Raw genomic sequence first — 17825 nt, 5'->3', positions numbered from 1 at the left:
ACAGTTACTTTGAGAGAGATATATAAAGACATATATAGTCAAACGCATCGGTGATTAGCAGTGAAGAAAACTGTAGAGAAATCAGCAGCAGCCGGGATCTAAATACGCTTGGCGAGGTTAGCACGGGCAGAGTAGTGCAGGTCAGCAGAGCGTCTCAGGGGTGGCGTGGCCTATAAAGTGTGGCATAAGTTATACCATGTTATCAGTAATCAAATGGCAAGTCATAGTAAGGCTAGGTATATAAACACAAGGCAGATCTGTAGTATATGAGTAAGTAAGTAGAGGCCATGGTCCGGTCACCTGTGGGCATCTATTGGAGCTGCCGATGGTAGAGAGAACAACAAGGGTGCAGGCAGAGCGGCGAGATACAAGTAGTTAGAAGGTCCAGTATTTACCTTAGTCTTTGTTGCATGTTGCCTGTGTGGGATGCGCTGGCTTGCACTGCGCTTGTGTCCCTTTTGAATGGTGCCGCTGGTGCAGGCGGGCGTCCTGCGCACGTGTGCCCGGCTCCGTCGCACGCATGACGTCATCACGCTCGGGCGAGTGACGTCACTACGGCAACGGCGTCCGTGCGCATGCGCAGTGGGCCGGCCGGGACCCGAGCTGGCAAAGTAGTATTGGCAGCGTAGTGAAAAGGGGATTGGATTACCCAGACATAGATAAGTTTAGTGATCATGATCTCAGAAGGCATATAGGGTGATGCAGTATGCCCCCTGGGAGAAAGACCAGTTACAGCAGGCTTTGGAATAAAAAATATAAAAATATAAAAATATATATATGGGGACCCAACCAGGGTAGACGTTTGCTAGCAGGCATGACATGTTAATTTATACTAATTAATACCATAAGTCAATAGTGCTACATTTTATCTATATAGTCAAGACATATTATAAGTATTGGAGCAGCACAATCTATTTTTGTATACTGTATTGACGCCAGTACAGCTATGTTAAACTTATACTATATGGAATACTATACGGCTATGGTATATCTCATACTACCTGGTTGGGATGGACTTTATGAGTCATTTTGTCTGTGGAAGGTAACGGAGAAAATATGGTGTAAGGGCTCTTTCACACTTGCATTGTTGTCTTCCGGCATAGAGTTCCGTCGTCGGGGCTCTATGCCGGAAGAATCCTGATCAGGATTATCCTAATGCATTCTGAATGGAGAGAAATCCGTTCAGGATGCATCAGGATGTCTTCAGTTCCAGAACGGAACGTTTTTTGGCCGGAGAAAATACCGCAGCATGCTGCGCTTTTTGCTCCGGCCAAAAATCCGGAACACTTGCCGCAAGGCCGGATCCGGAATTAATGCCCATTGAAAGGCATTGATCCGGATCCGGCCTTAAGCTAAACGTCGTTTCGGCGCATTGCCGCATCCGACATTTAGCTTTTTCAGAGTGGTTACCATGGCTGCCGGGACGCTAAAGTCCTGGCAGCCATGGTAAAGTGTAGTGGGGAGCGGGGAGCAGTGTACTTACCGTCCGTGCGGCTCCCCGGGCGCTCCAGAGTGACGTCAGGGCGCCCCAAGCGCATGGATCATGTGATCACATGGATCACGTCATCCATGCGCATGGGGCGCTCTGACGTCATTCTGGAGCGCCCCGGGAGCCGCACGGACTGTAAGTATACCGCTCCCCCGCTCCCCACTACTACTATGGCAACCAGGACTTTTAATAGCGTCCTGGGTGCCATAGTAACACTGAAAGCATTTGGAAGACGGTTCCGTCTTCAAATGCTTTCAGTACACTTGCGTTTTTCCGGATCCGGAGTGTAATTCCGGCAAGTGGAGTACACGCCGGATCCGGACAACGCAAGTGTGAAAGAGGCCTTAGTAAGCATATCATAACAGGTTGAAGATATAAACATTAACAAGTGATACAAAAAGCAAAAGAAATTACGAGGTTTTAATGTCCAATCCTATATGTCATACGATATAGTGATATAGATCACGATGTACAAAAGTCAAAGTCCCTATTCATACCATTTGGAGAAAGGGTATTGAGTTCAAATATCCAAAAGGATTCGCGTTCTTTGAGACGCGCAATCCGGTTCCCACCTCTTCTTCCCGCGGGTATTTGCTCCAATATTTGGAACCTGAGTTGACTGATCTGGTGTTTTGCAAGAGAGAAATGATGTGGGATGGGTTGTTCTGTTCTGTTGCAACGGATATCGGATTTATGTTTGGAAATTCGGTCACGTATATTTTGAGTAGTTTCTCCCACATAAGCCAGGCCGCAGGGACATTTAATGAGGTACACTACAAACGAGGAGTTACAGGTGAAGAAGTTTTTTGAATAGTATATTTTGCCCGAACGGGGATGTATGATACGGTTCCCTTTAATTACATTGGTGCATTGTGCACAATGTAGGCATGGGTATGTGCCTGTTTTTTTCGGGGCTAGAGTGGTTTGTTGTAGTGTAGGTTTAAGTGGGCCGATGTCAGCATGTACTAGTTTGTCTTTGAGGTTATTTGGTCTCTTATAGCACATACGGAATGGATGTTTGAATTCAATGACCTCCGGATAAGACTGTTGGAGGAGGGCCCAGTGTCTTTTGACAATAGATTGGATCTTGGGAACAAACGGATGGTAAGTCATCACTAGGGGGACCCGTGGTGGGGACACGGTCTTAGGCGGTATGGGTTCTGTAGATGTGGCTATTGAAAGTTATTTTGTGAGCAAAGAGGTAGGATAACCCCTGTCTTGGAATTTGTGGGCTATTTCTGTAAGACGTTGTTCTCTCAGAGTGGGATTCCCTACGACCCTAGTTACTCGTTTGAACTGTGAGCGGGGTAGAGATTTTTTGGTATTCTTTGGATGGCAGCTGGAGTAGTGTAAAAGGGTGTTACGGTCAGTAAAATATTATGAAATGAAAAATACAAATTTTCAAAACTACTATAAACGAGTGCCGTGGTTTCCTTCACTATATTACCTCAAATTACCATTGAGCACCGTACCAAAAGGACACCAGAGGAGTGCCGTCCAACTCAGGCTATTCCATACATACATGCAGGCCTGCTAAAATGGGAAGTTTCACATATTGCGCCAAAATATTCGCATCATTAGTGCCGATTACGCAATCGCAAATATATTGGAGCACTCTATCTGCATATAAAGCTATTGTAATGTTCTGCCGTGCCAACCATTTTCTCCAGTCTCAGGAAACTTTTAGCAGCTTGAAAAATGTAGCTAAAGTGACCCACACCTGTATTTTGCGCACATTACGTGAATATTACATTGCTGATTTTTTGCGATCAAGAAAATAATCTCAAATTCACAAATATATATGATGAATATTCTACCAAATATTCGCGAAATATCGCTGCCAGCGTCCGTGAATCCGGTTATCCTGAGTCTTCCCTGGCTGCATCTGCACATTCCAGTTCTGGACTGGCACTGCGCTCAGATTCTGCGTTGGGGATCTTTCTGCCAGTCTACCTGGTTATCAGAGGTCCGACCTGCTTCCTCGCCTACTGTACCTGAAGACCTGCCTGGACATCCACAGCAGCAGTATGCCAGTTTTGCAGATGTCTTCAGTAAGAAAGAGGCCGAGACCCTGCCTCCTCATCGTCCATTTGATTGTCCGATTGACCTTCTGCCTGGTGCCACTCCTCCTCGCGGTCGAGTCTACTCACTCTCACTTCCTGAAACCCTGATTATGTCAAGGAGAATCTCGAGAGGGGGTTTATCCGGAAATCTACTTCACCAGCCGGTGCCGGGTTTTTTCTTGGTGCAGAAGAAAGATGGATCCTTACGGCCCTGTATCGATTATCGAGGTCTGAATAAGGTGACAGTCAAGAATTCTTCCGCTAATCTCCGAACTCTTTGACAGGATTCGGGGAGCCAAGGTCTTCACAAAACTTGACCTGCATGGCGCATACAACCTTATCTGCATTCGAGAGGACGATGAGTGGAAGACTGCTTTCAACACTCGTGATGGACACTACAAGTATCTCGTCATGCCGTTCGGTCTGTGCAATGCTCCAGCGGTATTTTAGGAGTTGGTAAACACTATCTTCCGGGACCTGCTCTATGTCTGCGTAATAGTGTACCTGGAAGATATACTGATCTATTCTGCAGATTTTAGATATTGCTTCCGATCGCGGAGTCCAGTTTACCTCTAAACTCTGGAGAGCTCTTTGCTGGCTGCTCGAAATTGAGCTGGACTTCTCTTTCGGTTTTCATCCCCAGACCAATGGGCAAGTAGAGCGGGTCAATCAAATATTGGAGAACTATCTCCGACATTTAGTTTCAGCCCAACACGACAACTGGGTACAATTGCTACCTTGGGCTGAGTTTTCCTATAACCACCAAACTAGTGAGTCTACTGGATGATCTCCATTGCTTGTCATTTATGGACAACACCCTCGTACTCCTCTCCTTGTTACTACATCTTCTGTGGTACTAGCTGCAGATTCCTCTTTTAGGTATTTTCTGAAGATTTGGCTTGACATCAAGGACTGCATGAACAAAGCAGTGACCAGCATAAAAACAAATGCAGACAAGAGAAGAAGAAAACCACCTCAGTTCTCGTCTGGAGATAAGGTATGGCTCTCCTCTAAAAACATCCGCTTAAGGGTTCCCAGTTTCAAGTTCGCTCCTAGGTTCCTTGGACCCTTGAAGTATTGAGGAGGATCAACGAAGTGACATATAAGTTACATCTGCCTCTCTCTCTGCGTATTCCCAATGCCTTCCACGTGTCCTTACTAAAACCAGTAGTCCTTAATCACTTCTTGACAGCTCTTTCTACTCCAACTCCGGTATCTTAAGATTCTGACGAGACATTTGAGGTCAAAGACATCCTGGACATTAAGAATAGTGTTCAGCACTTCGAGATTTCGCGAATATTTAGAATATAGTGATATAGTGATATATATATATTTCGAATATTTTTATTTATTTTTTTCATCAGTAACCTCCCTTCTTGCTTGTGGGCCAATGAGAAGGATGCAATGTCTTTGTCTGAGCTTAGCAACATCCCTAGCATCTGAGAGAGACAGCAGTGTTATAGCTGTGCTCTCTGCGTTCCTGTGTCATTACATTAGATAGTTAGTTAGCTTATACACTGCGTGCAGAATTATTAGGCAAATGAGTATTTTGACCACATCATCCTCTTTATGCATGTTGTCTTACTCCAAGCTGTATAGGCTCGAAAGCCTACTACCAATTAAGCATATTTGGTGATGTGCATCTCTGTAATGAAAAGGGGTGTGGTCTAATGACATCAACACCCTATATTAGGTGTGCATAATTATTAGGCAACTTCCTTTCCTTTGGAAAAATGGGTCAAAAGAAGGACTTGACAGGCTCAGAAAAGTCAAAAATAGTGAGATATCTTGCAGAGGGATGCAGCACTCTTAAAATTGCAAAGCTTCTGAAGCGTGATCATCGAACAATCAAGCGTTTCATTCAAAATAGTCAACAGGGTCGCAAGAAGCGTGTGGAAAAACCAAGGCGCAAAATAACTGCCCATGAACTGAGAAAAGTCAAGCGTGCAGCTGCCAAGATGCCGCTTGCCACCAGTTTGGCCATATTTCAGAGCTGCAACATCACTGGAGTGCCCAAAAGCACAAGGTGTGCAATACTCAGAGACATGGCCAAGGTAAGAAAGGCTGAAAGACGACCACCACTGAACAAGACACACAAGCTGAAACGTCAAGACTGGGCCAAGAAATATCTCAAGACTGATTTTTCTAAGGTTTTATGGACTGATGAAATGAGAGTGAGTCTTGATGGGCCAGATGGATGGGCCTGTGGCTGGATTGGTAAAGGGCAGAGAGCTCCAGTCCGACTCAGACGCCAGCAAGGTGGAGGTGGAGTACTGGTTTGGGCTGGTATCATCAAAGATGAGCTTGTGGGGCCTTTTCGGGTTGAGGATGGAGTCAAGCTCAACTCCCAGTCCTACTGCCAGTTTCTGGAAGACACCTTCTTCAAGCAGTGGTACAGGAAGAAGTCTGCATCCTTCAAGAAAAACATGATTTTCATGCAGGACAATGCTCCATCACACGCGTCCAAGTACTCCACAGCGTGGCTGGCAAGAAAGGGTATAAAAGAAGAAAATCTAATGACATGGCCTCCTTGTTCACCTGATCTGAACCCCATTGAGAACCTGTGGTCCATCATCAAATGTGAGATTTACAAGGAGGGAAAACAGTACACCTCTCTGAACAGTGTCTGGGAGGCTGTGGTTGCTGCTGCACGCAATGTTGATGGTGAACAGATCAAAACACTGACAGAATCCATGGATGGCAGGCTTTTGAGTGTCCTTGCAAAGAAAGGTGGCTATATTGGTCACTGATTTTTTTTGTTTTGTTTTTGAATGTCAGAAATGTATATTTGTGAATGTTGAGATGTTATATTGGTTTCACTGGTAAAAATAAATAATTGAAATGGGTATATATTTGTTTTTTGTTAAGTTGCCTAATAATTATGCACAGTAATAGTCACCTGCACACACAGATATCCCCCTAAAATAGCTAAAACTAAAAACAAACTAAAAACTACTTCTAAAAATATTCAGCTTTGATATTAATGAGTTTTTTGGGTTCATTGAGAACATGGTTGTTGTTCAATAATAAAATGAATCCTCAAAAATACAACTTGCCTAATAATTCTGCACTCCCTGTATATATAATACAGATAGTTAGTGGGAGATAGTCAGTGTAGGTTATATCATGATATAGTGTAGCTGATAGGTTCTGCTGTCCATACATACATGCTACAGACATACATAGTCCTGTGATGTCACAAGTTCACAACAATACTTAGTGCACCAATCACTAATAAGTAGTCAGACCTGTTAAAATGTGAAGTTGCACGTATTGCGCCAAAATATTTGCATCATTTGTGCCGATTTCGCAATCACTAATATATTGGAGCGCTCTATCTGCATATAAAGCCATTTTTACTGTTCTGCCGTGCCAACCATTTTCTCCAGTCTCAGGAAACTTCTAGCAGCTTGGAAAATGTAGCTATAGTGACCCACGCCTGTATTTTGCGCGCATTACGTGAATATTACATTGCTGATTTTTCGCGATCAAGAAAATAATCTCAAATTCGCAAATATATAGGATGAATATTCTTTCAAATATTCGCGAAATATTGCAAATTTGAATATTGCCCCTGCCGCTTATCACTAATCAAGAAGCGTGGCAAGAAGACCTACTATCTTGTGGACTGGAAGGGCTTTGGTCCTAAGGAGAGTTCTTGGGACCCGGAAGAGAACATTCATGCTCCGGACATGATAAAAAGGTTTCTGTCTTGTCGTGGACTCAAGAAATGGGGGCGTAAGGGGGAGGGGGGTACTGTAACAGCGGCTGCTGTGCGCCGCTGTTCCCCTGCTTACCACGCGGTCCCGGCTGCCGCGCTCAGCTGTGATCTGTGGGCAGTACTTCCCATTCACCGCTGCAGTCCTGGGCTCTGTCTGTGTGGGTGCTGTGGTTCTGGGACCCACTCCACAGTTTCCTCAAAGCCCTGGCCACAGCATGCTTGCTGATTGTTTCCTGCAGCATTTCCTTAAGGGCCTGAGCGCGTCACTTTCTGGGCTTTATTGGTTAGGTCATGTGACCTTGCTGACCAATCCTAGCCCTCCCGTGCATATATAAGTGGCTCAGCCCCCTTCTCCGATCCCTCAGTGTCAAGGTCCTTGTACTCTGCTAATTCTACTGATAACCACTTGTGTTCCTGTGTTCCTGACTCGTATTTGTGTTATTGGATTCTGCTACCCGTCTGATCCCTGCCTGCTAGCCTTGACTCGCCTGTTGCCGACCCAGATTGCCTGACCTGTACCTGTGCCGCCTGCCCTGACCTTTTCGCCTGTGAAAAATCGAGAGGTTCACTTAGACAATGCTCTTAGAGGAGGTAGGACACGTGGCAAAATGGGTTCACACCTGCTGGTTCGTGACAGTGTGACAATTTGTCCAGCAGATGATACAATGACTAGTTGGGCAGGAAAATGCTGTAACAATTTTTGTAATACAATATTCCAGCTGCTTTTATCAATCTTTTAAAAGTTAACTGGAAATTCTAGAAAATTCTAGAACTGGCTTTTAATCATATAAAAGGCTGGGATTTGAGACCTCAGGATGCTATTCACCTTTACCTTCCATTCAGTAATCAAGCATAACTAATTGCTACAGTATGTGTAGAAGGGCGGAGATAGATTAGTAAAGAGTGACCAAATTCCATAGATATTGATGTACTCTGAGTTCTCCTTACTGAAGTCTGTGCAGTTTTATCTGAGATCACGGTTTCAGAGGTGATTATATGGCGGCTATAAGATTTCATAAATCAAGTCCAAGTTTCGTTATTGTCTTCAATGGGTGATAGAGAGGCATCAGAATAAATATCTTATTTTTTTATTTTTATTTTTATTTCAATTTCTTTATTGATATACAAAACAAATACACACAAGATATTCAAGCTTAATATAATTAATGCCATTTTACCCCCAACCCCCACCCCCCCCTGTGATGCGTCCCCCCCCCCCCCCCCACACACCCCCTAAAGGGCAGAGAAGGAAGGGGAGAAGGAAGAAAGAAAGGGAAGAGGAAAAAAGAAAAAACTACGGACGTGTGAATGGAGCCTTAATTTGTGTCTATATTTGTCATTTGTAATGTCTTCTCAAAGCCAGTGTGAGCAGGTACTGTCTGTCTGGACAATGGCACATTAGTATATCAAAGGCAGCAAATAGTTGTCAACTATCTACTAGAAGAAGAAATTGTGACAATTTGTCCAGCAGATGATACAATGACTAGTTGGGTAGGAAAATATACAATATTCCAGCTGCTTCTATCAATCTTTTAAGAGTTAACTGGAAATTATTAGAAAACCAGAAGCAACAATCAGACGTGTCTGAACAATAGTCTAGAAACTGCTAGAACTGGCTTTTAATACTATAAAAGGCTGGGATGTGAGACCTCAGGATGCTATTCACCTTTACCTTCCATTCAGTAATCAAGCATAACTGTTTGCTATGTGTAGAAGGGCGGAGATAGATTAGTAAAGAGTGACTAAACTCCATAGATATTGATGTACTCTGAGTTTTCCTTACTGAAGTCTGTGCAGTTTTATCTGAGATCACGGTTCCAGAAGTGATTAAAGGGCGGCTATATGATTTCAAAATCAAGTCCAAGTTTCATTATTGTCTTCTATGGGGGATAGTCATCAGAATAAATATCTTATTTTTAAGGCTCAAGATCTGTGAGCAAAACAATGCTTGGGGCATCATTTCTGAAGCTGGTCATACACATTAGATATATTTTGGCCTAACCCCCTGAGTTGCATTGGCCATCAACCTGATGTGTATTGGGGTCGCCGGACTGTCTCAGCTGAGCATGCCTCTATGTCTATGATGGGATTGGGAGAGACAGCTATCTGTCGAATGCTCATTATTAGGCCAACAATAATCTGAAGTGCATGGCCGTCTTAATTTTCCGGAAAGGAGTATCCAAGAATCTCTCAAAATAATCATATTTGGATGAAAAAAGACATAAAAAATGAACTTCTTCAGAGGTAAATTAGGCAAGAGGGATGAAACCAGGATTGTGTGGATCCTTTGAGGTCCTCCAATCTTGGCCAGGGGTTCCTCAGAAGACAGCAAGAGTAATAGTAGAGATAAAGTAGTTTTAGAGTTTCCTGAGGAAGGTTACCTTTTTTCGGGTTTTCCTATGGGGTTAAAAAGCTATGTTCTCAACAATCCCTTTATATTTTTTAAGACCGATGTAGGTTTGGGGGAGGGTGAGATAGACGAAACATAACTGAATGTCCCCAAACAGTGTCAGACTTGCATACCAAAGTACAAGAGGGTCTTCAAGTGGGACCAGGCTCTAACACAATAATGGGCTACAAAGCTCCAGCAGAAGACAACTTCATTTAGAGGTAATTTTGGAGACAATCAGTTGCTATATTCACATGGGACATTTCACATATTTGATCCTATTGACTTGATACGTCTTGTTTGCGCAGTTGACATTGAACCCCAGTCTATATAACATATATTTCCAAAATTTATGACCATGAAACTCTGAAGCAAGGACCTGCACTGAAACATCTAGTCTAGGTGGCCTTCTGCTCTGAATAGTGATGGGACAAGCTGAGGTTTTAGCTGAAATATTTCTTCTTCTTAAAGGGGTTGTCCGAGTTATTTTTTTTGTTCTTTCTGTGTTCCTAACTAGGCAAATGTAACAGCTTTCCAATTAACTCACTTTATCTCCAGTGGCTGGTTTCTCAGATTTTACTGAGGGTCACATGACCTGTGATGTCAGCTTCTCTCCCTGCTCTGATAATGTTCGTTTACAAACCTGTAAACGAGACGTCACTGTGCTGGCCACGCCCCCTTCACTGCCTCTCTCCTAGGATTCTTAACCCCTTCAGCTGCACACACTGGGTAGCCACTAGCTGCAGCAGTGACAATTCTGGGCAAAGGAGCTGAAGGACTAGAGAGAGAATTGCACAAGAAGGTAAGGGGAAGATCCTGTGTGTATTAGCAGTGTTATTATACAGCTGGGACTTGTAGTTCTACACTTACAACATGCTGCAGAGTCTCCCAGCAGGCAGACTTGTCACTCAGGACATCTCTTGTATTCACTCCCTTAGCAGTGTCATTATACAGCTGGGACTTGTAGTTCTACACTTACAACATGCTGCAGAGTCTCCCAGCAGGCAGACATGTCACTCAGGGCAGCACTTGTATCCACTCCCTTAGCAGAGCAGGGGGAGGGGCAGAGATTGTTTTTATTGCATGAAAACAAAGGGCCAGAAAAGAACCAGGGAAATGAGGAAATATATGTATTTTTTTTTGCATAAAACTTGCTTAGCTTAGTTATATATTGCTGCCCATCAGATTTTCAGTGCTATATATATTTTTTCATAACTCGGACAACCGACTTTAACAGTTCCAACAAGACGGGACTGATTTGGACATTGTGAATGGTTATGCAAAGCAATTTGATTGTGCCTTCCCCCTGTGGCTTGAAAATGTCTTTGCCTCTCTCACTATCTATCATCCAGATATTCTGTCCAGACAAGGTGAGGAACAGTGCTGTTAATATCATTTTTTCATGTTTGCATTTTATTGCAATTCCCACCCAACTGCCCCACAGAGGCGAGGGGAAAGAAAAAAATGTTTTATTTCTTTTTACCTTGTCTTGGCTCCCTTCTTTTTATAACAGCAGACCTAATGTTTTCCGGTATGTCTCCCCCATGGGCGCCATCCATATCTATTCATACATCTTACTGTGCCTTTATTATAAAAACATTTTTTAAATGTTCCTATTGTTATTTTACAACTTCTAATCATTCTTTCCTTGATGATATTTCAGGACTGGAGATGAACGAATCAATTCTCAAATTCATAAATTCATCCCAAATTTTCTAAAAGGTTTTGATTGGAACTAACTGAATTTTGTGTGATTCGAGAAAGAGAAGGATGGAGAGAGACGAGAGAGAGAGGGTGGGAGGTAGAGAGAGTGACAGAGGGAGGGGCTGGAGAGGGAAAGAGATGAGAGGGTGGGTGGGAGGAAGAGAGAGTGATGGTGGGAGAGAGACAAGAGAGAGAGGATGGGAGGGAGTGATGGAGATGGAGAGAGAAACAATGTGGGAAGGAGGGAGAGAGATGGAGAAAGAGAGACAGATGGGAGAGAAGATGGGTGGGAGATGGAGAGAGAAACAAGGTGGGAGGATGAGAGACGGAGTGAGGGAGTGAGAGGGTTAGAGTGACGGAGGGAGAGAGAAACAAGGTGGGAGGTAGGGAGAGGGAGGGTGGGAAAGTGGGAGAGAGAGACGAAAGAGAGTGAGAGAGGGTGGGAGGGAAAGAGAGTGACGGAGGGAGATGGACAGAGAAACAGGGAGGGAGAGAGACGGAGGGAGGGTGGTAGAGAGAGACAAGAGAGGGTGGGAGGGAGAGAGTGAGAGTGATGGAGGGAGGGAGATGGACAGAGAAACAGGGAGGGAGAGAGAGAATGACGAAGGGAGGGAGAAAGAGACAAGAAAGGGAGGGAGATGGAGAAGAGAGAGACTTTACAGGCACATTCAATTCGGGTTGAATTTATTGGAACTGAAATTGAATTGGCCATCTGATTTGGACCAGGATCACAATTTAAGAAATTCACTCATTTCTATTCAAGATCAATATTTAGTAAATAATAATTAGAGATGAGCAAATTTCTCCAAAGTTCAATTCGGCCAGTTCGTTAAAATGTAAAAAAAAAATTGGTTCGATCTGAATTTATTTGCGGCGAATCGCGGTAAAAAACGTCTATTTCCTGGCTGCAGAGAGCCTTTATAGTGGTGTAGAACACTGTGCCTTGCAGTAACTGTAACACTGTAAGTCCGTATGGGCAGTTACAGGGCCAACACTGACCAAATAACTCAAGTGTGAATTCAGCCTTACAGGTCAATGTTAGCTCCAAGAAGAAGCGCACTCCTTTTACACCGTCATCAGCGGATTCCACATAGATGTCTACAGAACCTGTTCTATTAAACGCTTATACAAGTAGAGCCCCCCGACAGAGTGATGAGGGTGTCAGCAGTATGTTTGTGTTGACGTCACTGATTATTTTGCCCTTCCTCTGATCCGTCAGAACAATAACCCACAAAAAATTGATCCTGTCTGTGAAGCATCCACCTTCACTAGGTCAGCATTTGGTCCATAAGTATTGCTAAAGCCAAAAAAAAACAGGAGTGGATCCAAAACAGAGATGACACGTGAATGGAATATTTGCATGTCTTCTGTGTTCTGTACCCACTCCTGCTTTTGGCTACCAAATCATAAGCCAATTCTGATGCAAACTAGTATAATAATGTATTGTTTAATGGAGAATGTTGTGTTCTGCCCCCTAGAGGAATAAAAGTAGAATTAACATGAATGCATTCTTATGTGCGGTGGCCATGATGGTGGATGGAGCTACAGGATATCTTATTCCAGCTCCACGGGTCATTTTAAAGCTGGGGGCAGAGGTTAAAGGGGTGCACGGGTGGTAGTCATACCTAGACCATGATGCCTCAAGGAATCTAAGGCCTTCACATATACATATGCAGAAAGCTCCCTCTAGTGGTGGCTACCTTCTGTGCTGAAGTCTTGAGAGATCTTTCCTGTTTGTGTAGACAGCAGGACAGTCCTGGTTTTATAGACTTGCCCCATGCAAAGTACAAACCGGATTCCAAAAAAGTTGGGACACTATACAAATCGTGAATAAAAACTGAATGCAATGATGTGGAGGTGCCAACTTCTAATATTTTATTCAGAATAGAACATAAATCACGGAACAAAAGTTTAAACTGAGAAAATGTACCATTTTAAGGGGAAAATATGTTGAATCAGAATTTCATGGTGTCAACAAATCCCCCAAAAGTTGGGACAAGGCCATTTTCACCACTGTGTGGCATCTCCCCTTCTTCTTACAACACTCAACAGACGTCTGGGGACCGAGGAGACCAGTTTCTCAAGTTTAGAAATAGGAATGCGCTCCCATTCTTGTCTAATACAGGCCTCTAACTGTTCAATCGTCTTGGGCCTTCTTTGTTGCACCTTCCTCTTTATGATGCGCCAAATGTTCTCTATAGGTGAAAGATCTGGACTGCAGACTGGCCATTTCAGTACCCGGATCCTTCTCCTACGCAGCCATGATGTTGTGATTGATGCAGAATGTGGTCTGGCATTATCTTGTTGAAAAATGCAGGGTCTTACCTGAAAGAGAGGACGTCTGGATGGGAGCAGATGTTGTTCTAGAACCTGAATATATTTTTCTGCATTGATGGTGCCTTTCCAGACATGCAAGCTGCCCATGCCACACGCACTCATGCAACCCCATACCATCAGAGATGCAGGCTTCTGAACTGAGCGTTGATAACAACTTGGGTTGTCCTTGTCCTCTTTGGTCCGGATGACATGGCGTCCCAGATTTCCAAAAAGAACTTCGAATCGTGACTCGTCTGACCACAGAACAGTCTTCCATTTTGCCACACTCCATTTTAAATGATCCCTGGCCCAGTGAAAACGCCTGAGCTTGTGGATCTTGCTTAGAAATGGCTTCTTCTTTGCACTGTAGAGTTTCAGCTGGCAACGGCGGTTGGCACGGTGGATTGTGTTCACTGACAATGGTTTCTGGAAGTATTCCTGAGCCCATTCTGTGATTTCCTTTACAGTAGCATTCCTGTTTGTGGTGCAGTGTCGTTTAAGGGCCCGGAGATCACGGGCATCCAGTATGGTTTTATGGCCTTGACCCTTACGCACAGAGATTGTTCCAGATTCTCTGAATCTTCGGATGATGTTATGCACAGTTGATGATGATAGATGCAAAGTCTTTGCAATTTTTCGCTGGGTAACACCTTTCTGATATTGCTCCACTATCTTTCTGCACAACATTGTGGGAATTGGTGATCCTCTACCCATCTTGGCTTCTGAGAGACACTGCCACTCTGAGAAGCTCTTTTTATACCCAATCATGTTGCCAATTGACCTAATTAGTGTTAATTGGTCTTCCAGCTCTTCATTATGCTCAAATTTACTTTTTCCAGCCTCTTATTGCTACTTGTCCCAACTTTTTTGGGATTTGTTGACACCGTGAAAATTGGAATCAACGTATTTTTCCTTTAAAATGATACATTTACTCGGATTAAACGTTTGATCTGTCATCTACGTTCTATTACAAATAAAATATTGACATTTGCCATCTCCACATCATTGCATTCAGTTTTTATTCACAATTTGTTTAGTGTCCCAACTTTTTTGGAATCCAGTTTGTAGTAACATCTTTTCCTATTGCAGATACCGTACCGAGAAGATGACTTTGGTTTTTGGCTAAACAGGAAAATGTAAAAAATGATTGTAAGAAAAAATATGTAATCTGTGTAGGCTTATGAGTAAGGCTTCTCAGCATTTGGCTACCTATGGTGGCTCTGTACAGATGATCCAATAACCTTAGGTCACCTTTACCTTTCTTTTTGTAAAAAGCTCTGAAGAAAGGGTTAATGGAACTTAATGCTGAGCTGTAATTCATGTATCAACAGAGAAACAGTCGGTTGCACAATCTGACATTATATATCCACAATCTCACACCTGCTCCATGAATATACTGCAGTGTGCAAGTCCCTCTGTCCTGCCTTGACAATGCAACAATATCAATTACATTATATATATATATATATACAGTACAGACCAAAAGTTTGGACACAACTTCTCATTCAAAGAGTTTTCTTTATTTTCATGACTATGAAGGCATCAAAACTATGAATTAACACATGTGGAATTATATACATAACAAACAAGTGTGAAACAACTGAAAATATGTCATATTCTAGATTCTTCAAAGTAGCCACCTTTTGCTCTGATTACTGCTTTGCACACTCTTGACATTCTCTTGATGAGCTTCAAGAGGTAGTCCCCTGAAATGGTCTTCCAACAGTCTTGAAGGAGTTCCCAGAGATGCTTAGCACTGCGCTACGAATTTGACCGCGCAGCCGCAGTGGAAAAGTAGAGAGGAGGAGAGTAAACGGGCGGGCAGAGGCACACGGAGGGCGGGGTTATGAGCCGTTGAGGAAGTGCTGCCTGGGGCTCGGACGATTGAGACGCCGCCCTGGGCACTTGAGAGGGCGCATTTACAGAATCTTAAAAGTTCATTTTTGGCTGAAAGAAAACTCCATTAGATACAACAAAGGTACAGTTTTTAAGTTCTGGGTGGCACATATAACGCTATTTGATCAGTCTAATATGCTCAAATGCGGTGACAGACTCCCTTTAAGGTCTTTTGCAGACTTCAGCCTGGCTCCTCTTTGCTTTTCATTGATGAAAGGCTTCTTTTGAGCTTTGCATCACTTCAGCGCTGCCTCTAGAAACCTATTTTGAACTGGACTCCCAATGCATTTCACCCCAGTTCCCGCTTGCTATATTTTTTATAGGTCACTTGATGTCCTCCTATGGTTGTTTAGTGTGATTCAAATGAGGTGGCGGTCATCATGGTCAGTAGAGAGTCGTCTCCGCCCTCTGCCAGACTGTAGCTTTGTTGTTCCCAATGTTTGCTGCTTGACCTTGTTCTTATGAACCGCCATCTTTCAAATTTTAAAGGGGTTGTGCAAGAATGAGGGAGGTTTAGTAACCCTCCCTTCCTCCATTCTGCGGGATGGCAAAAGAAAGCTTACTTATCTGCCTCCCGGGGCCAGCTCCCCGCACCTTCTCTTGCAGACCTCCGATGTTCCGTTGGGCTCCAGTGATATCAACATCTGTAACAAAAAAAGGTTGCAAGCGGCTCACCCACCGAAGTAGAGATGAAATAGGTTCACACCCCTCTGGATCACCCACAGCCCGTATAGATATCAAAATTAAAGTAATGTGTGGGGGGGCACTCAAATATCCGGGCCACATGGACTATCAGCCATAAATCAAGTAAAAATAATATTTAATGTAATATAAAACATAAAAAGCGCCACACAATAAAATAAACTTGTATACTAAAATACCAAAAATAAAACCACCAATAAATATGAACCAGCAGCAATATTCCAGCAGCAGTGGATATGGTCTATGAGCAGCAATATAGATAGCAATAGATCAATAGCAATCCTATGTGCAACAGGATAGAAGAACCAGCAGCATAAAAATAGACCAACAGTGGCTAGGACGAAAAGGACGGAAAGTCCACCTGTGTTGGGACCGTGCTCATCTGCTCTTATAATAAATAAATAACGTTCTTCATCACGTATTTAATCTTTCCATCCAGAGATATTCTCTCTATTACATATTGCGCAATCACACATAGAGAATCGATGTGTGTAAATATACTTTACCACTCCACGCCGTATGCGGCTTCTCCGGGGGAACCTCTTCCTCTTTGACCTGCTAGGACCTACACGGCGTCCCACGTGATCCAGCTGTCCTCTCGTGGCGTCCCACGTGACGGCAGCAGGAAGCAGGGCGTGTTTTCTAGGTCCTAAAATTCCTTCGCTTTGCTGTATCAGAAGTATAATAGTTTGATCGATAGTTCCAAATTCGGATAATTCTTAATCCCCCCTATATTCGAGCCGCATAAGTGGAGTGTAAATTTGTTTGCTGTTCTTTTTTACCAAACGCGTTTCGGGGCCAACAGAACGCCCTTTTCCTCAGTGGTAGGCAGCAAAAAAAAAGAACATTATCGAATTTGCTGCCTACCACTGAGGAAAAGGGCGTTCTGTTGGCCCCGAAACGCGTTTGGTAAAAAAGAACAGCAAACAAATTTACACTCCACTTATGCGGCTCGAATATAGGGGCGATTAAGAAGATATATAATAGAGAGAATATCTCTGGATGGAAAGATTGAATACGTGATGAAGAACGGTATTTATTTATTATAAGAGCAGATGAGCACGGTCGCAACACCCAACACTTTTCGTCCTAGTCACTGTTGGACATTCACCTTTATGCTGCTATTTTTATGCTGCTGGTTCTTCTATCCTGTTGCACATAGGATTGCTATTGATCTATTGCTATCTATATTGCTGCTCATAGACCATATCCCCTGCTGCTGATTCATATTTATTGGTGGTTTTATTTTCGGTATTTTAGTATACAAGTTTATTTTATTGTGTGGCGCTTTTTATGTTTTATATTACATTAAATATAATTTTTACTTGATTTATGGCTGATAGTCCACGTGGCCCGGATATTTGAGTGCCCCCCCCCCCCCCCATTACTTTCATTTTGATATCAACATCTCGTTTGACATTGCCTCAGCCAATCACAGGCCGCGGCAGTGTCAGGCTCCCCTTGCGGCCATGTGACCCTTTGTCATGACACAAGGGGACCCTGACACTGCTGTGGCCTGTGATTGGCTGCAGGTGATGTCAAACC

Source organism: Bufo bufo, chromosome 9 (assembly GCF_905171765.1).
Source record: "Bufo bufo chromosome 9, aBufBuf1.1, whole genome shotgun sequence".
NCBI classification, from domain to species: domain Eukaryota; kingdom Metazoa; phylum Chordata; class Amphibia; order Anura; family Bufonidae; genus Bufo; species Bufo bufo.
Note: the sequence above shows the minus strand (reverse complement) of the source record.